The following is a 24350-nucleotide window of genomic DNA, read 5'->3' on the forward strand; positions in this document are numbered from 1 at the left end:
GGAGCCTAATCAACTTTATTCAAAGTCTACTGATGTAAATGTTAATCTCATTTAAAAAATACCTCACAGAAACATCTAGAATAGTGGTTGGCCACATATTTGAGTACATGAGTTGTTGACAGTAAAAATGACAATAAAATGAACTGTCGTATACCCCAACTTCGTTTTGGAGAACTACTCTCCTTAGTCCATGTATATCAAGTGGAGCTGACCTCATTTTTTTGACTCCAAGGGTGAGAATGTGACATAGGCCCATCATAGCATCAAAGTACCCTGGTTAAAGAGATTGCTTCAAGGCTGGCCATATGACCAAACCCAGATCAATGAGAGCCAGTCCTGGGATTTTTGCCAGAACTACCAGGACTGAGCCATTGTATCATTCTTAGAGTTTGAAAGCTAAGGACCTGGAAGTCTGGAGCTGTAGGAGGTCACCTTTGTTCCCACATGGGGAAAGTTTGCCTGAAAGTCAAGCCGACCCAAGGGAAAGAAAGCAGGAGATGGGGAGATGAGACATGGAGAACAAGAGACAATTTCTTGCAGATATTATAAAAACGTTATTTGAAAACCTGAATCTAGCTATCTTGATCCATGTTTTTAAAAGCTATGTAACCTAATACATTCCTCTTTTTGCTTAAACTAGTTTGAGTTTCTATCACTTGCAACTGAAATAATTCTGATGAAGATGCAATATGCTGGGTGTTCTAGGTGGTTCCCAGAGGCAGCCGCTTTCAATAACTTTAGCTGGTTCTTTTGATGTTTTTCTCCATGTATCTAAACAATATGCCGTTACTGCTGTTTGTGATTGATTTCAGTCAGTAGTTGCTGACTTCCTCTTATGATGAGTGAGGATTGCTTCCTCCTTCTCTATTTTATAATTTTTTTTTCTAAATGCTTCAACAAAGCTGTCAGCCACTCAGAAAAAAATGATGCAAACATTCAACATCATCAGTTGCACTCTCTGCCACCCCTACACCCTTGTGCCATAGTAACCGTTTGCTGCTCTGAGCTGGCCCTGCTGCCCTCTGGACTTGGTGCACAGCCGTTGTTCAGGAGTCACTTCCTTTCACTGATGGCTTGTGTAGGAAAACATAGGAATGATGACTCGTGTGTTTTGGATTCCCAGTCTTCCTCTCTTGATTTTTCTCCCTCAATTTATTAAAGCATGTACTCCAGGAGTGTCCTTAGAAAGCACTCATGGGAAGTAATGTTTTTTAGTCCTTCCTTCATCATGTGTGTTATTATTAGACTTTTATAGCACACCCTGTTTGTCTAGTGGAAGAATTCTAGTTTGAAAATAACTTTCTAGCAGAATTTTACAAGCACTGCTCCACTTTCTCCTGTATCCAGTGTTGCTTCTGAGAAAAGTCAGATGCTGTTCTGACAAATGCAATTATGACTTTCTCTTCATACTTACTATTCCCTAACTCCATGATTATGCAATTTGGAGGTTTAACAAAAAATTATTGTGGCAGGTGTTGGCTGGGCCTTTTAAGTATTGAGATCATGCCCTTAAATTTGCAAACTTTCTTCTAGTATTATTTCTATTATAAGTTCTACTCATCTAGTTCTTTGTTCCTTTTCAGAACTCCAACAGTCAGCTATTGGTCCCCTGTATTTTCTCTCCCATTTCCTAACTCTTTGCCTTTTGATTCTACTTTTTGGGAGATTTCTTTGACCTTATTCTCCATTCCTTTTATTAAGTCTTTTATCCTAGTTGTCATGGTTTTAATTTTTAAGAGCTTCTGCTTGTTGTATGATCTTAAAAATACCAATTTTTATTTTACAAATGCATTATCTAAGCTCTCTGATATTAATTGCAATTTTTTTTTGTTGTTGGTTTTGAGTGTTACCTAATTGTTTACCTTTCTTCTAAGATCCTTTTTTTTTTTGGCTATTGCTTTGGAATTCACCTTTTCACGTTGAAGTCTTTCTTTTCAAGCACATATGATCCTGAGTTGTCTGTTCATATATGAGCGAAGCGCTAGATTGAAAGCTGATTGGAATGTCTGTGTGTGTGGGCGAGGGGGTTTGGGGCGGGGGTGGGTGGGGAGGTTGTTGATGTTGGGCTTTACTACAAGGCAGACCATCTGGCCTCTTCATCAAGAGACTCCCTCTCCCCCCACCAAATGTAAATATGTCAGTTGTTTTTCTGAGGTGCTAGGATGGTTTGGTTTTTCTTTTTTTCTCTCTCTTTTTTTTTTTTTTCAAGATGGACTCTTGCTCTGTTGCCCAGGCTGGAGTGCAGTGGCATGATCTCGGCTCACTGCAACCTCCGCCTCTGAGGTTCAAGTGATTTGCCTGCCTTAGCCTCCTGAGTAGCTGGGATTACAGGCGTACCCCACCACGCCTGGCTAATTTTTGTGTTTTTAGTAGAAATGGGGTTTCACCATGTTGGCCAGGCTGGTCTCGAACTCCTGGCCTCAAGTGATCCATCTGCCTTGGCCTCCCAAAGTGTTGGGATTACAAGCGTGAGCCTCCAAGCCTGGTATGAGGCAGTTTAGTTTTTCAAGGTTAAATTCCTGCTCTCTTACCTCATGAGTGGTGATGAAGGTGATGGAGGAGGTAGTATTTTCTACCTGCCGTGTTCTAAGGGGTGGGAAGGAGGCTGAGATTTTCATTTGTCATATATATTCTTTATTTAATTCCTCTGTGTTCAGTCTTGTGTCTCACTCCTGACCTGTTCTGTCCTTGGACCCACCCTTTGGGTTACCCAGTGCCATGAAATTTGGAGTCCCTGAGTTGCAGGAGGAAATGTCTCACTCGTCACCATCCTATTCTCCTTAAAGGTGCTTGGCATATGATTCCCCATACTCTGTTAAGATAGTTACCCCTCCTTCCACTTTTCATTTTCTGAATATCTGTGTCTCCTACTCTGTTCTCTTTACCTCTGAATAATCATAATCTTTTAAATTCTTTTATAGTCATTTTAGTTGTCTAGGAATACAGAGAAGAAACAACAAAATTTCCATGTGATATTATTCATGTAATCAATCTTCCACTTGAAACCAGAGTTACCTGCAAGACTCTTTACATCCTTACTCTCTATTTTAAAGAAATGGAAACTGGAAATCTAAGATAGCGCATCATTGGTGTGGTTTGTGCAAGAAAGTCAATGCTGACCTCCAATCAGCAGACTCATGCCCAAAGAGGGGCTTTGGCCTAATGTCACAAAATTTGTAATATATGTGCGTGTATGTTTTGCATTAAAATGAGGAATGCATATATCTTTCAACTGACTTTTCTGACTAACCACCCAACTGCTAATTTGAATTATGATAAATAAGAGGGTTTCTACTGACCTTTTAAGGTTGTCATTGATTTCCCCTTGGTTAGAGTGATGGCAGTCACTCTGTCTGCCTTTTATATCACTTTATCCTCAGTCCCTAGAACAGTGGCTGGCTCACATAAATGGATACTCTAGAAATGTTTGTTGAATAAATGAATAACTTTTCAAAGCTTTACAACTAATCTTTATAGTAGTTTTATTAACCCCGTCTTATAAATGAGAAAACAGAAGCTCAAGGAAATCAAGGGATTCATCACACAGATGACTGAGTAGGTAGAGGAAGTTGAATGTAGATTGCATATTAAATAATAGAATTTTTGTATCATGTATTACTTTGTTAGGTATAATAATGATATTGTGGGAAAATATCTTTATTCTTAGGAGATCCATGCTGATGTGTTTTGAGATTAAGTATCATAATGTCTATACCTTTCTATGAAATGATTCTCTGTCTTTCTCTTTCTCTCTTCCTCCCTCTCTATCTCTGTGTGTGAGTACAGAGAGAGAGAAATTAAGGATGATAAAGTATTAATAATTATTGAATATAGGTAGAAATATATGAGAGATCAGTATATTCTTTCAACATTTCTGAATTTTGAAATATTTACCATAAAAAGTTGTAAAAACAAAAATTAAACAAAAATAGAGAATTAGACTCAAGTTTGTTCAACTCTAAAATATCAAAAAGCAAATTAAAGGCAACTGCTCAGAAATGATCCAGTGAGCACTGAGGATCAAACACTCCGGAGATCAAATCTCCGGAGCTAAGCAATCCGGAGAGAGCAACTAGGGAGTATTTAATAAATAATTCTGATGGTCTTCTCATATAGCCAGTTCTGCATAGTCAGCATAAGAGTTAGGACAAAACCTTTATGTATGGAAAGGAAAGATCTATGGAAAAAAAGACGGAAAAGCCTGTTGAAGGAGGTACAGTTGAAGGGACTGGGATGTTTTTACCTGGAGAAGAGAAGAATTCAGGGTAATGTCATTATCTTCAATACCCAAAGGACCAAATACTCAAAAGACCAAATACTCATTTAGCCAAAACCCATTTACTCTACATAATGGAAAGAGTCAAAATATTCTAAAAGGCAAAAGATTAAAAAGTGATTTAGGAAAAATTTTGTATAGATTATTTACAACTTACTATGTAAACCTGAAGAGAACAGAGAATGTATATAAAATTTTAGTCGTCCAATTTGCTGCAGGCCAGGAGGTAAGAAAATACTTATTGAGTGTCTACTTAGGGTCATTTCCTGTGCTGGTATTTTACTGGTTATCTATTTGATGCTTACAACAATCCTATGAATTTGTGCTGCCTTCCCCTTTTCATAGATGAGAAAACTGAGGTTCAAAGAAGATAATCATTCCTGTGAAACCTCCCCCCAAAATCCATGTTATCATCCTTTTGAATAATACTGGAGTAACTTGTGTATTCATAAAATATGGTGAATCCTTTTTAGAAAAATTATTTAGTTATGAAACAAAGGCAAAGGGATTGAATTTAACAGGGGCTCGACTTGCTAAGGTCTGGGCCTCTTTTCTGAAGAATTGTATCTAATGACCCTGCTGGATATTATGGGAAACTATTTTAGAAGCAATAGGAATTCAGCTTCATAGCATCAGTGAACCTTCTAAAGGGCAAAATTGAGGGCTTCACTATAGGATTAGCTTTAAAAAAAGTGCTAACTAAAAATTTCGTTTGGAAATTAGTAGAACTACAAGATATTCAAGATGTTCTAAGTCTGGTTGTGATTACAGAAGAGTTAGGGAATAGGTGGAGACTCAGAGATGGTAGCAGGGCTTTGAGATATTTGAAAGTGCTACAGTTGTCTAGAGGCCTGAATTGAAGTTACTTAGTTGTGTGGTGATATGGTTCAGCTGTGTCCCCACCCAAATCTCATCTTGAATTGTTGTTCCCATAATCCCCACATGTTGTGGGAGGGACCCAGTGGGAGGTAATTGAATTATGAGGGCGATTACCCCCATGCTGCTGTTCTCATGATAGTGAATAAGTCTCATGAGATCTGATGATTTTATAAAGGGGAGTTCTCTTGCACATACTCTCTTGCCTGCCACCATGTAAGACATGCCTTTGCTCCTGCTCCATCTTCTGCCATGATTGTGAGACCTCCCCAGCCATGTGGGACTGTGAGTCCATGAAACCTCTTTTTCTTTATGAATTACCCAGTCTTGTGTATTTTTTTCATAACAGTATGAACATGGACTAATACATGTGGTCTCCAGCAATTCACTTAATCTTTCTTCTATTTTCATACATAGAGAATAGTTGTGGAAACTGTAGTCTTGCCTCCACTATATGATTGTTGTAAGAAACAAATGAAATATGTTTATATATGTGACTGTGGAGTTGCAGGGTCAACACAACCCAAGCTATGTTCATCTTGGTACTGGTAAGGCATATCTACCTGATGATTTATTGATGTGCTTGGCCACACAGCATGCCAGGAGATGGTTTATTTTAAGGAGAGAGAAAGCTGAAGTACCCAAGTTTAGTTCATGAATAATTGGGCCCATAAGGGAAGGTGAGATTCAGAACACAAATAACTTCAGTCTGGACGGGAGGAAGGATGGGATGAGGATAGTTTTCAATAAATTAGCAAGACAAAACTAAAAACCATCATTTTTTTTCAAATATCTGGCGGATTATTGAGGCCACAGAGAAGATCTCAGCAGATAGGTGCTGGCAGTTTCAGCAGTGATGGGAAATGACCTTCGGGGTCATTAGAGTACTTCAGAGGCACCCTCAACCCATGAGCACTGGCAACTGCATCACAAAAAGAGAGTCGACTCCTGGAGAGGTGGCCACCCCATGGTCTTCACCAGTGGTGAGTTTGGTGGACTCTTGTTAGCCTCAGCTAAGAGAAGCTCTACCAGAGTGAGTCAAAGTGGGAAATGAGGGAAATGTTTCCATGTGACTATGAAGAAGGTCAGTTCATGTAGCAGGCGGAAGATGCCCTTAGGAGACAACTTCTGTGACAGATTTGAAGAGAGGGCAGGGAGTTGTGTCAGGCAATCCTCTCAGAGAAATTGGAGGCAGAGCCCCCCAAATGTTTACCATTTTTCAACTTTTATTGTAATTCTATTTTTATCCCGGCAGAAATGGTTCAGAAAACTTGGGTGGTATTTGTTGGGTGACTATACAAAGGTAAGGGATCATTATAAAAGTAATTTGCAAGTTCATTTATGCTTATGCCTCCCAGGTAGACATCAGAGGAGGTGGCGCCTGTTGATGTTGAATGACAGGAAGAAACCAGCTGTGTGAGGAAAGATCGAGGTCAGAACATTCCAGGCAGAGAACACGAGGGCAAAGGACCCAAGGCTGGGATAAACTTGACCAGTTATGTGGGCAGAAAAAATGCAGACCTTGAAATGAGGTTGGCATGGCCTGAGGGTGGAAAGGAAGGCAGGGGTCAGGACTTTGGAAGCCAGGTTAAAGGGTTAGGATTTCATTGTCATAGTGATCTGTGGCAGTTGTGCAGGGGAACCTTTTCAATGGCAGTAGTAGAAGCAGGATGCTATGGCAGTCACCCAAATGAGAGGTGATGAAGGCTTGGACATTGATGATAGCAAGGAAGATGAAGTGTAGGAGGATTCAGGATATAAATTTGAAGGTAGAGGAGAGAAGATTCTGTGGGGTGGAGGGAGCTGAGAAAGGCTGGAATCAAGGATAACTCCTTGAGGACAAAATGTGAAACTAGATAGACATAATCCTCTTTCATGGAGGCTGGGGGGAGGCATTTTAATTAAATAATCCCATAAACGGAAAAGTGTAACAGTGACAATGTTTCAAGGGAGAGACTTTCAGTGCTCCGGGAGGGTTGAAAGGCGGTGTATGATTGAGTGAGGGAGATCAGGGAGGGCTTGTTTCGGGTGAAATTCTAAATGTGAAGCAATATGTAAAGGGAACATTCCATTTTCTAAAGACTGGTATCCTCTGCCTTATTTGGGGAGGCTTTTTAGTGAAGGAAAGAGTCAAACATGTGCCCAGAGGAACCCCACTCTCATACACTGCTTCTCTTCTTCCCGTGGCCTACAAACAGATAAAAAAGATATCCTCAGCATGTGCAAGCATGCAAGGGAGAAACTGTGTGTGAGTTCCCAGAAGCCACCCAATTGCCCATCCTCTGCATTGTGGAGACAGGGTACAGCCTGTTCTTTTTGTACTTTAGAAGTTCAGTTGAAAAAAGCAACAGCCTGTTTCTTTCCCTTAAGCAGGCCAGCCAAGAGATAGCAATGCTGTTTCTTCCTCTCTCTTTTTTCCTCATGATTATCTTGTAAGCCTTTCCTTTTACACATTTGAGATGGGTTTGAAATGGTTCCTTGCAGAGGATTTGTATCAGAGAGTCTTGAGTTTCCCTTGGGTCACTTTCCTGAGGCTCAATTTCGTCACCTGTAAAATTGGGGTTATAGTAGTTACTATCTGAGAGAGTTGCAAGGTAGACTGAGTGAGCTGATAAAAGATAAGCTCTAGCTTAGTGCCTGCCTCATTGTAAGTGATTAGGATGTGTTGCTATAACAAACTACCACAAACTGTGTGACTTAAAACAACATCGAATGATCACCTTACAGTTCTGGAGGTCAAAAGACTGAAATAGGTTTCACTGGTCTAAAGTCACATTGTCAGCAGGGCTGCATTCCTTCCAGAGGTTCTAGGGGTGAGTCCATTTCCTTATCTTCTCCATCTGCTGGAGGTCACCTGCATTCTTTGGCTTGTTGCCCATTCATCTTCAGAGCCAGCAGTCACTTCACTTTGAAATCTGTTTCTGTCATTACATCTCCTTTGACTCTTCTACTTCCCTCTTCCATATTTAAAGGACCCTAGCTTAATCCATTTATGCTGTTACAACAAAATACCTGAAACTGGGTCATTTATAAAGAACAGAAACTTATTTCTCACAGATCTGGAGGCTGGAAGTCCACCATCAAGGCACTGGCAGACTCGTTGTCTGGCGAGGGCCTTGTCTCTGCTTCCAAGATGGCGTCTCGTTGCTGCATCCTCCAGAGGAGCCAGATGCCTGTGTCCTCACAGGGCAGAAGGGATGGAAGGGCAAAAGCTTCCTTGCTAGTACACACCAGCCCTTTTGTGAGACACAAATTCCATCATTGAGGCTAGAGCCCTCAGGCTCTAATCACCTCCCAAGGGTCCCACATCTTAAGACAGTTGTGCTGGTGATTAAGTTTCAATGTAAATTCTGAGGGGACAAAAACACTGCAACCATAGCAGATCCTTTTGATTATGATGTGCCTACCTGAATAATCCAGGGTGATCTCCTTATTTGCAGGTCTGTTGACTAGCAACCTTTATTTTATTTGCAACCTTAATTCTCCCTTGCCATGTAAGGTAACATATTCACCTTGGTTCTGAAGGTTAAGCTGTGAGCATTTTGGGGGCCATTATTCTGCCTACCACAGTGTTCAATATGGATAGCTACTACTGGACAGTCGGCCCTACTTCATCTGTGGGTTCTGCATCCATGGATTTAACCAACTGCAGATTGAAAATAGTTTTTAAAAACCTTTTGTACTGAATATGTACAGACTTCTTCTCATCATGATTCCTTAAGCTGTACAATATAACTACTATTGACATGGCATTTACATTGTATTAAATATTACAAGTAATCGAGATCATTTAAAGTATATGGGAGATGTGCATAAGTTATATGTAAACACTATTTCATTTTATAGGAGGGACTTGAGCATACCCAGATTTTGGTATGGGGATGTCCGGGAACCAATCCCTTCCACATACTAAAGGACAGCTACATATAGTGAACTGTGTTAGTCAATGAAAAGGATGTAAAGAAAAATCCACTGAAACCTGTTAATTCAAAGCAGCATACAGCTGCATTTTTACCTCTTAAATAGAAAAAAAATGCTGTTAGTCAGGGGTAGTGTTCAGAAGAGAACAAATCACACCTGGAAATGGGATCAAGAATCAGGAATGGATCTGTGCAAACAGTATTTCATTTGAGACTTGAGGCTGGATAAAACTTGAAGGGGGTAAAGATCAGATTTAGTTTAGGAGAGGTGGTGGGAAGAGAATATTCTAGACTAGCTATATCCAGTAGAAATATAATATAAACCAAATATAATTTAAACATTTCTAGTAGATACATCAAAGAAGAAAAACAGATGAAATTTATTTTATTTTATAATTTTGTTTTGTTTTGTTTTGACATGGAGTTTCACTCTGTTGCCCAGGCTGGAATGCAGTGGTGTGATCTCGGCTCACTGAAACCTCCACCTCTCAGGTTCAAGCAATTTTCCTGCCTCAGCCTCTGGAGTAGCTGGGATTATAGGTGCCTGCCACCACGCCCAGCTAATTTTTGTATTTTTGGCAGAAATGGGGTTTTACCATGTTGGCCAGGCTGGTCTCAAACTTCTGACCGTGATCCACCCGCTTTGGCCTCCCAAAGTGCTGGGATTACAGGCACCCAGCCTGAGATTACTTTCAATAATTTATTTTATTTAATTCTGAATATCCAGAATATTATCATTTTCATATGGAAGGGATATAAATAAATTACTGAGGTATTTTACATGCTTTTTGTTTCTGTGTGAAGTCTTTGAAGTTTGATATGACTTTACACTTACGGTGTATCTCGTTTTGAAGAAGCCCCATTTCCAGGGCTCATTAGCTACATGTGGCTAGTGGCCTCCATGTTGGGAGCACAGACACTGATGAAGGCAGTGGCATCAGCAGAAGCATGGTGACAGGGAAGTTCAGGATAACTTGGGGAACACGACAGTGCAACAAGGTAAGAGAGAAAACAAAATATTTAGGTTTCAAATCGCAGAAGGCTCAGAATATTAAGTGTTTGCACCTAATTTGGAAGGCATTAGGGAACTAGTGAAGGTTTTAGGGAGACAAATGAAATATGTGAAGTGGCATAACTGTGCTTGAAGACAGAAAGAGACATAAAACTTGATTCTTCCACTTAGAAGTTTCAAATCTTGTAGGGGAGAAGAATACGTACACAAAGTAACAATGATTTTAGATAGAGGGTACTGTATGTTAGATTATTATTACAAATAATAAATGCTACCAGGGAGGAGAGAAAGGAAGCCCCAAGGCTAAGAAGTCTGAGATGAGTTTTCCGGGGCTGACTTCAAAATGTCAGCAGGGTTGAGTTCCTCCAGGAGGCTCTCGGGGAGATTCTGGTTCCTTGCCCTTTCCAGTATCTAAAGGCCACCTGCATTCCTTGGCTTGTTGCCCCCTTATCTTCAGATACAGCAATTGCATCACTTTGACCTCTGACCTAGACAATAGGAGGAGCATTGGGGAAGTTGGGGAGCATTCCTGGTGGGAAGCTGGCTGAATCCACAGTCTAAGTGTAGGCATCTCCATGGTCTGTTTGGGAGGAGTGGAGGCTCTCAGCCTTCATTGAATAGTGAGAGATAACAATGGTAAGCTGGGTTGATGCCATGTTTTGGCAGATCCATCTGAAGAGCCTGAACATTCTCTCAAGGTCAAGAGAGAACCTCTAACAATTTAATTGTTCTCTTTTCTTTTAGAGACTGGGTCTTACTGTGTCACCCAGGCTGGAGTGCAGTGGCATGATCAATGCTGTCTGCAGCCTCAACTTCCTGGGTTCAAGCAATCCTCCCGCCTCAGCCTCCTCAGTATCTGGGACTACAGGTACATGCCACCACAAGTGGCTAATTTTTAATTTATTTTTTATTGGGTAGACATAGGATCTCTCCATTTTGCCCAGGGTGGTTTTGAACTCCTGGGCTCAAGTGATCCTCTCACCTTGGCCTCTAATGATTTAAACAGTGTGATGGCATGCTGTAGGAGGCATATTTTAAAAAGATTAATCTGACCAATGGGTGGGATGCACTGCAGGTGGATGAGACTAAAGATTGGGAGTCCAGTTAGAAGGCCGTTGCTGTAGTTGTGTTGTGAGGTCATGAGGTTAGGAGCTGGGGTGGAGGAGTGAGCTGATTCTTAAGAATTTAAGGCGATGAGATACAGGGGAGAGGGAGTGAAAAGGGTTAAAGAAAGCTTTGTCACAAATGGCAGGTATTAATATGAGTGGCAGGACTGGAATACCCAGTGGTTGGCAGTGACGAAGTGAGTGTTCACTGTAAAGATTTCATGGTAATTTGCATGATGTCAGCAAACCTGTTTTTATACAGTCATATTGGGCAACTTTGCAATAAAAAAGAAACTTGGCATGCAGACAGCATAAGTCAGTCCTCTTTCAAATGAGATAAAACTCTAATACTTTAATACGTATGGAGCCTCTGTAAGATCTTCCAACTGTCATCTGTGGTATAAGCATTCACTTAGGACAGGAGACAGTGTTTTTTTTTTTTTTTTCCCCTTCCATGAAGTGTCTAGATGAAAAGAAATTCTATAATAATCAAAGGAAGACTAAAATTCTAATCTTTCTCTTGTCTCAAAAGTGAGAGAGATTTAAACCACGGTGTAGCCTTCTCTGTTGTCTGAACTCCCTGAGGTCAATGCTCAAGGGCACCGGGCAGGCGATGGAATAATTAATGGCGCTATTTATGTGCCTGTGATGTTCAGAGCTGACACCTGGAAGACAGGGATGAAGGCTGTCAGATCATTCCAAAGGGGGATGCGAGAAGCCATGCATGAGCAGGAAGATAAGTTACTGGAAATACCCCACAGGTCTGTAAGGGGGACAGAGTTCTTGGGACTTCTCAGAAGGTATTTAAGTGTTTGAGCACTTTTGCCAAACCACAAATGTGGCCCCACTGAGTCTTTGCATTAGAATACAAATCCTCTTTCTCCTACTAGTGGCTCACATTGTGAGTAGAGTAGAACAAAGGCTGGGAATGAGGAGCCTTCTAAATATTTTCCTGATTCTCCCTAAAGTCGCAGGGATGGTGCCTGTGTGACGCCGTGAGCTGCGCTTGTCAGTATTGCTGTGTGTAGTTCGTTGCAGTTCGGCTGGGATGCTGAGTGCTAAAGAGGCCCTGCAATACGTTAGAGTTCACTTCTCTGTCGTAGCTTGATTGGATCAGTGTGTTTCACAAGGCCAGAAAAAGTTTCTCTTAAGTCTTCAAATAAATTATTAGCTCTCTCATATAAAGGTCACACAAACTGGGGGCAGCCCTCACTGCCTGGTGTACCTGGTATACTTAGGAGTATTCTGGTTTGGATGTGTTCATTCTATATGGTCAGCATTCATTTTATATGATCACTTTCCCTTTGGGGCTGCCTTATCTCACTGTGCAGTCTGTCTCTGGATATGGTTTAGCTGAACCCATAGTTTCCTTATATCTGGATCTTTCCCTTTTTTTCCACCTTCAGAGAAGTCCCACTCTGGATTCCATATTCAGAGAGGGTGACTAAGTCTTTAGCTCTGCCTTAGAGAAGAGCCCCTCTGAAGGGGCCCAGAGGGGGTTCCGGTAGAAGGCAGGGAGCTGAATTTTTCTCTTGTCTATGCACACTGGAGAGTTATACTTAACGCAAATTATTCCATTAGGTTGGTGCAAAAGTAATTGCCATTTTTACCATTAAAAGTAATGGAAAAAACTGCAATTTCTTTTGCATTAACCTAATGGAATAATGTGCCTTAGCCATTGCTCCGAGTCCTGACTGAATTTCTTAGAGAAGGTTTATGAATCTCGTTTGAGCTGCTTGTGGTTACTCTTGCGTATGGGCTGGGGAAGGGTGTGGGTGGTTGCCACTATCCTAGGTCGTCTCCTGAATAATAACTTCCTGGAAGGCAGGATTTCAAGCCTTAATTCTTTTATCCTAATTATACACAGTGTAACACAATATCAGAAGTATGTGGCAGTTTAATAGGATATAAATGCAATTACAACAGCATGAGAATTATTTCTATCTCATGGCTAATGCCCCAAACCTCTATGGGCTTTATGGAGCAGACTAAATTTTGTTCACCAGTCAGAAATGCTACTTGTAATTTACTGAATCCATGGTACTGTTTTCCCCCAAGGCTATTTATAATTTTTCTTCTTTATTACAAAAGTTTTTATAAAGCAGAGTTTTATAAAGGGGCTTTTACAAGGAATTTTATAGAGGTAATTATTACTGAAATTAAGATGAGTAAATATGACCTGTAATCAACTTAGAAAAATGGTTTGCTTTCATCAGAAGGCACTAATTATTGCTATTTTCCTCCTGTAGTCTTTGGACTTGCAATTCATTGGTCTTTGATGAAAGGAAGAGGCTTCCTGGCTTAAAGTGGTTCCCTGGATTGATTATAGTTACATCTTCAAGAATCTTAAAGAATGTGTTTGTTTGAATACCTGCATTCAGAAGTATAAACATTCATTTCAGCCACTCATATGACTATCAGTATGGTTAAAAAGTGATAACATATCTGAACAACTTAGTGTAACAAATATATTTTTGGATTTTAAAACCTTTTATCTTTATCATCTTCCAACAAAAATGTTTAACTTTGAGCAAAGATAAAAGCTACACTTAAAATTTGCCTCCTAAAGTTAATAAGACTTCTTGTGTCCTGTGAGAGCCAATCTGTCCTTCAAATATCTAGCAGGTTACCCAGCATTAGGGGATCTCACCACTAATTTTTGGTGGTCCCCAGATATCTCGCTACCCTCTAGCTACCTTCGGTCAATGACTAGCAGAAATTGGCGTGGAAATATGTCAGCCCTCTTTCGCTTAGGTGAGACAGCTCTGCATATAGGAATTAAGGGCCAGTTGCCCACATTAGTAGCACCTCAGATATATGCCAGACATATTTTCTGTAGTATTAGGCTGGTGCAAAAGTACTTGTGGTTTTTGCAATTACTTTTAATGGCAAAAACCACAACTGTGTTTGCACCAACCTAATAGATCACAAACATGGCCACAAATTTCTGCATTCTCTATATCCATACCCTTGCAGTGTGACTTGGTAGTTCCTCCTACCAAGAAGTAGAATCTTTCTCTATTCCTTCCATCTGAGCTAAGCCATGGGACTTGCTTTGGTCAAAGGGACAGTAGCAAAAATGACACAAAACAACCTGTTCCCTCTTGCTGCTCTTGGAAACTTAGGCGGCTGTGTGAAGCCTGTGTTAGTCTTTTAGGTGACAGAACACATGGTTCAGTCACCCTGGCCACCCCAGCAAACAGTTAGCTGACCCCCAAAGAGTATAACAATCCAGATGATTGGCTATTGCCCACATTTGCACAAGTGAGCCCAGCTCAGACCTGCAGAAAAACCATCCAATTGAACCCACCCCAAACTGCTGAGTCTAAGAATTGTGAGCTAAATAAAGTTGTTTTAGGCCACCCAGTTGGGAGTGGTTTGTCATAGAGCAAATTTAAATGATACAGCTGTTTACTGGTTTGAAATCTCTTGCATAGGGAGTTAAATTGAGGAGGGAAAACCTGAACTTGTTAGGTATATACAATATGTCAGACACAGTTCAGGGGGTTGTTTTTTATTCTTTCATTCAAACCCACAAAGTAGGTATTTTCTATTTCCATTTAGAAATAGAAAAACTGAGACCAAGGGAAATTATGAAGTTGCCTAAGCTTGTAAGTGGTAGAGCAGGATTCTAAACCAGGTGTGTTTTGTTCTGCTGAATTTGTCTTTGCCAAAAAGCAGACTTCAAATGAAGGATTCAGGTACCAGTAGTTTATTTGGGATGTAAAAGCAGAGTGGGAAAATGAATCAGGAAGAAAGGCAGAAAATGAAGATAACTTACCCAGCAAGTTACTAATGTGGACAACTGGCCCTTAATCCTTCTATGCAGAGCTGTATCACCTAAGGGTAAGGGGACTGGCATATTTGTACACCAACTCCTGCTAATCATTGGTTGAACGTAGCTGGAGGCAGGTGGTGTGTACATGTGGGGAATTCGTTATCTAGCACCACATGGACTTGGGGCTCTGCGTTTTGGCAGTCATAAACATCACCCAAGCAATGAGATTCAGACGCTGGCAGTTGGACTTGATGTGTGCTGATGTAGTCAACCCAAAGGAGTACAAACGGGTCACTCTAAGGATCTCTGTAGCAGCCTTCCAAGATCGGGCTCTTTTTGTTTTTGTTGGTTGTTACCATTTCTTCATTGCCATGAAAGTATTCTGCTGCAAGAACAGGGGCACAGGGAGACAGGGACATGGAGAGAGAGGAGGACACAGAGGAAGTGAGGACACACACACACACACACACACACACACAGAGGAAAAACAGAGACACAGAGAAAGTAAAGATATGATTGCCACCTAAAATATCTGGTGGTTTAAGGCCAGCAAATTATTTTGTGGCAGAAGTTGGCATCTTTGGGCTCTGAGTGAGTTGGCTGAAAGTAGTGAGCCACATACCATTAGTAGCAAGCGATAGCAGACAACCAGCAAGAGAAGAGCATATACTTCCTGCTTTCCACTATTTATCTTTCAGTCAGGCAACACTTTAAATATGCTGGATACAATTAGCTTGTCTATGTATTTATCTCTCCATTGTTTCATTTAGGCAACAAATATATAAAGAGAAGGCTTACCATGAGCACTGAAATTACCATGAGCACTGAAGAAGGCTTACCACTGGGCACTGAAATTCTCTACTGAACCCAACATACATGGTGTCTGTACTTAGGAATGAGCCAGATGCAATGCCGTTTTCATATTTAAGTGAGATACTTGTATTAGTTGTCTCTGGCTGTCATAACAAAACATCACAGACTGAGTGGCTTAAATAACAGAAATTAAATTTTTCATAGTTCTGAAGGTTAAAATTCCAAGATCAACGTTTCAGCAGGTTTAGCCTTTCTCCTTGGCTTGCAGATGGCCGCCTTGTCACTGTGTCTTCATGTGGCCTTTCCTCTGCGCGTGTGTTCCTGGTGTCTCTCTTCTTACAAGGACACAAGTCATACTGAATTAGAGCCTCCCACCTACCAGCCTCATTTTAATCTTTGAAGGCCTTATCTCCAAATTCAGTTACCCTCTGAGAGACTAGGGGTTGGAACTTCAATGTGTGAATTTGGGGAGGGCACGATTTAGTCTATAATGCTTGTATATAATTCTACTTTATTAGGAAAACTCCAATACACCAGTTAAAATACTTGCTGCTTCCTTTACTCACTTAGGTGATAGAACCTCTGCATCTGAATACTGTGTTCTTCCTTTTGTTCCGTCCTTCCTAGCAATAAAAAGTATTAATGGTAGGTATTGGGTTAATATGTTACCACTTCTGGGGAGCTTTCAGGGAATTTTAAGAGAAATTCAGCTTCAGCTGAAAGGAATGAATACAAATTTCAGTTTCTGTGACAGTTGGGAAAGAAAAATATTTTGCCATGGGAATAATTTAAAGTTCTCCAGAGGACATTATCTATGAAGACTTCACTCCACAGGTCAGAACCGATGACTTGCCTTGGTTCTCTAGACCTCTGGAAAACTGAATGATGGGACTTATATTACAACCCAAGTAATTGAGTTGTATACCGGAGGCATTTTCTGACTAAGGTTTATTGGTTATTGATTGGTATGTATTAACCAATAGTATTACTGTTGAGGTTCTTGTTGCTAACCTTGAAGTTTAGAGCTTCTGTGAAAGTCTTTATTCATTAAGCTTTGTTGTCAATAGTCTGTGGTCAAGTTCTTGGGTAAGGGTCGTCCAGGCTTATGAAGGAAGGAGGTGGGGGTCTTGTTCCTGGAGTTCCCAGGCATATTATTGTTTGTATCAATTTTCTTACATAAGGAATAGTACTGGGAAGGTAGGGGATGGTCACCAAGTGTCAACTTGGGCTGTTAAACACATTTCTTCTTTTTTTGTAAAATTAAAATCTCAAACTAAAGTTGACTTATTTTTAAGCAATGATCAAATATAAAATAAAACAATACTTTATAAAAATCTTGCCATGGGAAGAAGGACTTTTGACATTAAATTCTACCTTCTTTATCATTTAAAAAACTCTAGGATATGATTTTAGGGTATGATATGTATACTCTTGATTAAATATTTCCTTGATATGCCTATTATAAATGTTTGAAATTTATTACACTTGAAATTTGCCTTCAGGCTAAGGCAATAAGGAATAAAAATAAGAGGGGTCACATGCTAACCAATATCCATCAGTTCTTAACCCAACTTCATTCATTAGATTTGCTTTAGAATAAAGTGTTGAAGGAATAAGACACGAGACAAGCAAGTTTTGATGAAAGAAGGGAGTTAGAAGTGTGGGGTATTATATAGAAAGACAGACTTAAGAGGGTCATCAGAGTGGGTTTAGCTGGCATTGAAAGCCTGAGTCCAGGCTACTAAAGGGAAAAGGATTATCAATGAAAGAGCAATTATCAATTAATGTTTAGTCACATCACAATTTTGTGTGTGGCTCAGCAATTCTAAGACTTCTTTCCCAGGTAAAGGTGAAGGTCAAAGTAGAAGTGTTCTTCACTCATCCTGAGCTTCACCTCAGCCATCTCTCTTAAGACCTTGCCCTCCAGGAATTCACCCTAATGAATGACTGGTGGGGCGATAGCCTCCATTCTCTCTATGCATTTGAACTTGTTTCTCTACTCAAAGGTAAGAGAGATGTCTTTGTCTGCTAGCAGCTTTTCAATAGAATCAATATCAAGCATATGAATCAGTGATGAATATGTGTCAAAGCAGGAATTTGTGGAGAGAGCACCCAACAAAATGAATTCTCCACGTAGCAAGCAGTTGGCTTCATAGTGATTTGTGAAACGCCATTGAAATGACCCTGCTCCCAAATTCTCTCCTCCCTCCCACGTAGTCTCAAATCCCAATCATTAGAGATTAGTCCCCCTAGATTAAAAGACATGAGGTTTCTGGGAGTTCCCTTTGAAAATTAAATCCCTGGGGTGGGAGGTGAGGTGGGTTGGGGAGAAGGTATTTTAGTACAAAAGAATTTATGAGCGACCAGCAACTCCATTCTGTAACAGGGTGAAGGCAGTGGTGGATGCAAAATGCATGCTGATGAGCAAAGAAGGGCCAAGTCCAAGGACTGTGGTGCCCTATGAGAGACGAAAAGCAGAGTGTTCTACGTGGGGGAGGGGGTTGAGTCAGCTAGAGCTTGTATGAACACCCAGGAGGGAGGCACTTGACCTGGATTTTGACAAGCCTGGAAAAAAGAAATGGGAGAAAATGAACAATTTCACTTAGTTTACGATTTGGCAGAGGGTTGTTCCTGTTTATGATAATTTAAATAGAATAAAATCTGTCATCTATTAATAGCTACTAGGAGCCAAGTACTATGTTACATATGTTTATATATATATATATATATATATATACGCACACAGACACACACAGACACACACACACACACACACACACACACACACACACACACATATATATATATATATATATATTTTTTTTTTTTTTTTTTTGAGACAGAGTCTCACTCTGTCCCCTAGGCTGGAGTGCAGTGGCATGATCTCAGCTTACTACAACCTCTGCCTCCTGGATTCAAGTGATTCTCCTGCCTCAGCTTCCTGAGTACCTGGGAATATAGGTGGCTGCCACCATGCCTAGCTGATTTTTTTTGTATTTTTTTTTGTATTTTTAGTAGAGATAGGGTTTCACCATGTTGGCCAGACTGGTCTTGAGCTCCTGACCTCAAGTGATCCGCCTGCCTTGGCCTCCCAAAGTTCTAGGATTACAGGCATGAGCCACTGTGCCCAGCCAGATGTGTTCATAATTTTAATAAAACATATTGTGCACTATTCTTAACAACTTAACTTTACCTAACAACTTTACCTATATTAACTAATTTGTTTTTCAAAAATACTTTTGTGGCTGCTACCATTAACTTCCCATTTTACAGAGGAAGGGACTGAGACACAGAGAGATGAAGTAATCCAAGATCACATAATTGAGAAGTGGCAGAGCTTGGATTTGGACCCAGATTGTCTAGTTCCATGGTCATGCTCTTAACCACTGCACTATTCTATTGTTCATGAATGTTATTTCTTTTAGGAATGATATATGCTACTTGTTATGCCTGTACCTTCATGTAAAAGCTGTTTATGGAACTAGGTGCTAGGATAGGGAAACCATTGTCCCAGTTTGCCTGCAACTGCGGGGTTGCCTGGAATACAAGACTTTTAGTGCTGTAACTGGGACAGTCCCAGGCAAACTAGTATTGTTTGATCACCCTCTGCTAGGATTATGATTGTGATGAGAATAACAATAAGGCCACCCTGAGAGAATTTATAGTCTGGTACCAAATAAAATTATAAATTTAGACATGAATCTAAAATAAAAGACATGGTCTATGAGAGCAGGTAACAGAGGGGCCATGGGTAAGGTGGGGAATGCCTCCTATTGTAACAGAAGCAGAAGGATTCATCGTGTTTATTATGTCTGTCTCCTGATCCAAGAGGAGACAGGGCAGGTATGAGTTAATTTTTGCCCTTGGAGTGATTTATATTCTTACCACATGTTAAAACCAGAGAAGAGTAACCAATAATCAAAACTTATACCATTAATGCCTCATTTATCTCAAAGATGCATTTATATTACTGTTTAAGCCTGATGTGTTGCACTTTTAAATAATTATGCACAGTGCATGTGTATTTTTTAATCCTGCTTTGGTTTTTGTAATTTACAGCTGCAGAGAACTCCAGGAGCTGTTTTTAAAGAGGATTAAGGTACTGCATCAAGAAGGCTCCATTTCTAATCAGTGAAGTCCATTGTAGCCATATAGAATTAAAATTAAATATCATTACATGTTTCCCAAGAAGTTTAGGAGAATCTGCAGGTTAAAAAAACAGAAAGATTAAATGCAGCAGGAATGTGGTATGTGAGGGAGAATTTCAAGGGAGAATCTCTTGTGGATTTCTGTGATTGCAAACAGCCCTGTGACCCTTCCAGAGCCCACCTGGTGACCTCTAAGGGAAGGATGGAAGCTCTATCAAAAGATAGCCCTCTTTCAGCTCCTATTCATTTTTAAGACGGCATTGGTTAGTCGTGTGTAACTGAGAGAAAATGGAACCAGTAGGTACTTTAATTGCAGGTCAAGTGAGGTGAAGAATAAATAAAAAAAATTAACTTGGGCTCATATTTTAGATTAGTGGCCAGATTATAAGGAAGAGTCTTAGCTTCAAGGAATTAAGAGAGAAATAAGAGGTCTTTTCAGCTGGTTTGGAGAAGATCTTTTAACCCAAACCAAAGAACCAGCTCTGTGTTAAAGATCTAGCCCATCCTTTTAACAGGAGAGGGTTCTGGTGCAGGAGTGGTGGAGTTAGGAGGTGGGAGGCCAGATTCTGGAGCTGACTTGTCTTGGTGTGAGCCTCTGTGTTGACACTACCCAGCCAGGTAGCAATTGTCCTTAATGCCAAGTGTTGCTGGATGATTAAATGATAGATAGAAAATGCCATATAAGGGATACAGAGGGCCTGCCCAGTAAGTCTGTGGGGAGACTGATTGGTTATCAAGGTTGGACTTTACAAGACACACAGTCTGCAGAGCAAGGAAGATATGCAAGTGGCCCTGGTGAAGTGGGGTGTGCGGAGCCATAATGAAGACTTACCAAAGAACCAGCTCTGTGTTAAGGATCTAGCCCATCCTTTCAACAGGAGAGGGTTCTGGTGCAGGAGTAGTGAATGGTAGGAGGTAGGAGGCCAGATTCTGGAGCTGGCCTGTCTTGGTGTGAGCCTCTGTGTTGACACTACCCAGCCAGGTAACAGCCACACACTGGCATGTCCAGGCCAGTGATAAGAGCAGTAGCTTATGATTCTATACTTTCGTTTCATCCGTATCTTTAATTAATGGCTTTAGGGGTACTGGAAACTACTTGTTGAAGGCAGCTTCATAGAAAATAGTCTAGGCAATTCAACTAATTGGTAAGGCAATTTTGATGAATCAATAGGAGTGAATTTGGCAACTTTTTATGCATGGGTTTGCATTTTCTATTTTTCCACATTTTACAGTTTTAGTTTCTTTCTTGTCTGACCTGTTATAATGGAGTATTTTAAACTGTTTATTATATTTATATGATGGAACACAGTGGGAATCATTAAAAGTGATGTTTTGCGATACATATTACATAAACTGATAGATCCATTCATTCATTCATTCATCTACAATCATTTGTTGAGGGCCTACTATGTGCTCGACACTATTGAGACATGAGACACAGCCATGAGCAAGGCCTTAATAAACAAGAACGAAGGAGGACAGTATGATAGAATTTTAGGTGGGGGGTTGAGGGAAGCATTATTTTAGATTGGGTGATCAGGAGAGGTATCTCTGAGAAAGTGATGTTTGAGCCAAGGCCTACAGGGTAAGAAGGACCCAGGCCTGCAAAGAGCTGGGGGGATGTGTTTCTTTGCGGAAGTAACAAATAAATGCCAAGGTCTGAGGGAGGAAAACTGGCAAGACAGAAAAACAGAAAGCAGGCAGGTGTGGCTGGAGTATTAATGTTCAAAGGGCAGAGGGGTATGAGATTTTGCTGGAGAGTTAGGCAGGGCATGTGGGAGCTTGTAAGCCATGGTGAGGAGCTTGTAAGCCATGGTGAGGAGCTTGATATCTATGCTACCTTATTTAAGGAAAAAAGAAGATAAAAATGGCATGCCTGGAATGAGTCCATATAAAAAGAATATATTTCTGCATTTAGAATCTATGGAAGGGAGATACCACCAAACAATTAACATAAGATTCCTCTGGGACAGTTTTACTATAAATATTTTTTTTTTCTGTGCTTTCTGATTTTTTTCTTAATCAATTTTTTTTTTATAAGGACTAAAACGCTAACAATAGAAACAAAACACGTATGGGCTTAAAAAAATTAAAACATTTTAAAAGTATCATTCATTTTTAGAAAATTATGGTTGTTCTTTGACATAATTTAATGATTTTTTAAATTAAAAAAGTTCATACATAAAGATACTTGTGCAAATTTTCATAACCTAAAAACTTGAGCAAATGCATGAAATATTGAATATCTGGATTATTTCCAATTTTAATTTTGCTCTCACAAACAGAACAGAGAAGGCTAACAGGCTAAAATGAATTAAAATAAAAGTGCATGTCAGAAAAAGATTCATTTTGGATAACTATGCCCTTGTGATGAAGCTACTATCATGTCATCTATTATGAGAAATTGAATTGAGCCACTTAAGAGAGAGATTGGGCAAGTTGAGCAGGAGGTCTTAGGACTTAGGACTTAGGACTTAGTCAAGCAGTTGAGGATACAATCTGGGTTCCCAGCCTAGCAATGACCTGGTATGTTTGGATGGGAAACTGAGGAAGGAGTAGGTGAGAAGAATTCTGTGACCACAAGGCTATAGGGAATTCATAACATTTTAGTTCAGTGGTTCTGAAACTTTTTTCTTTGTATCCTTTACACTTGTAAAGATTATTGAAGGACCCAAGGTCTTTTATTTATGTGGTTTATATCTATTGATATTTATTGAATTAGAAATTTAAACGGGAAATGTTAAAAGTATTCATTTGTCAATTCCTTTAAAAGTAACAATAACAATCTCGTTACTTTCACCCAACCAGGAAAAAGTTAAAAGCATGTTGATAACGTGCTTTGAAATCTTAAACCAAAATATCATATCAGTGTGGTTTCTAAAATAAATCCTTAAAAAATATATTTCTAACTAAGTTATAGAGGCACTTCATAAGAATCTTGCTTCCTTTGGGTAATTGGCATGAGTATGATTGTTCTATTTGAATTCAGTATTAACAACATTTATTTTTTTAAAAATTGGACATATCAGTAATAAAATGCCAAGAATGTCTTTGATGAACTTTCTTGGAGAATGCCACCTGTGTTTTGCTTGAGTGCTACCTATGGTTGAGGCTAGTCTCTTGCTGAATTCCCAAGAAAATTGCCACGCATAATGAAGGAAGACCTCCAACTCAAGAAGTGGGGATGATGGGCATTGTGATTTTTAAAACCCTTCACCAACTGTCTCCTTCAGGCTGCTGGGGGACACAGATGACACTCATCCTGTTTGTCTACTAGATTGCCTAGTCATTGTGAATAAGATCAAATAGAATTAGACAGGCATTTGTTTGAGAGAGTTGTTTATACTCAAATCCCAAGGTTGCATTTCATGACTTTTAAGGGCTTCAAGTGAGAAAGAGAATAAAAGGTGTCCTTTTGGGGTTGCTAGTAAGAGGGTCTGTTGCCTGTAGCATAGTATCTTCAGAAATCTTCTGTTTTACATGGTACATCTTATATAGTATTTAAGTCGTATGCACTACATCTTCTGTTTGAGTTTCTCATTGACTTTTTCTGTTTGCCCCACCCCCAGGACCATGTCATTCTCATGTCCCCTTTGTTGTCTTTCTTTTCCTTGAAGTGAGAGTCTATGTGTAGTTAGAAGAAGAAAAGATGGAATTGCCTAAATTCTTCTTTAGAAGTGGATCCATGAGAAGTGGATCAAGCTTTTCACTTCTCATCCTGTTTGCCATCTATGCATTTTCTTTCATGCTGATCCACCTGTCACTGTTTGCCCACTACTTACAGTTTTTGTTCCCATATTGGTTAGTGAGTTTTGATGCTTAAAGTAGGATGAGAGAGTCATCATTTTTTAGGACTAGAAGAGGGTTAGGGGATCATCTACTCTAACCTTTCTCATTTTTACAAGCAAGGAAATGGAGGACCAGATTGTTGGAGTGATTTTTACAGGTTCACTGAATAAATGGCATAACAAGATGCACTCAAAGCAGGAATGAGGCATTGATGTCTATTGTGTGATTTCTGTGTTTTGGGTGATGTCTAGTTGCTAGCTCATTTCATTGCAGCAACCAGCCTGACTTTTGTAAATGATGAAATTGAGGCTCAAAATGCTTCAGATGTATTCCTAACTCCAAATTGCAGAACACTGGGCAGGCTCCCTGCAAATCCCACATTTCATCTCCTGTCTCCTGGCTCTCCTGCCTCCTCCACCCACGCAAGACCAAATGGTCAAATGTCCCATTATGGACATACATCAGTAAGAGATGCAGTTAAGATGCTATTTAAAAAGTGCCAGAATCCTGTTCCTTTAAGGCTTAGAAAACCTATCTAGAAAAAGAAAAACTTATTTGAAACCTCATGCATGACTTGAAAGTTCATTAAAAACATCTCCACTTAGCTGGGTTCATGCTATAGAAGAAAAATG

At 40.0% G+C, this 24350-nt stretch overlaps 1 long non-coding RNA gene across 2 annotated transcripts in view; it reads left to right on the forward strand.

Moving 5' to 3' along the window:
• Positions 1-24350, forward strand: part of LOC144339984 (uncharacterized) — a 257588-nt gene that overhangs the window by 55681 nt on the left and 177557 nt on the right. For both annotated transcript variants that reach the window (XR_013415633.1, XR_013415634.1), the window contains one exon: positions 19841-19880. This is a non-coding gene — a long non-coding RNA (uncharacterized LOC144339984). The remainder of the gene's footprint in view (positions 1-19840; positions 19881-24350) is intronic.

Source organism: Macaca mulatta, chromosome 3 (assembly GCF_049350105.2).
Source record: "Macaca mulatta isolate MMU2019108-1 chromosome 3, T2T-MMU8v2.0, whole genome shotgun sequence".
In the NCBI taxonomy this organism is placed as follows: Eukaryota; Metazoa; Chordata; class Mammalia; order Primates; family Cercopithecidae; genus Macaca; species Macaca mulatta.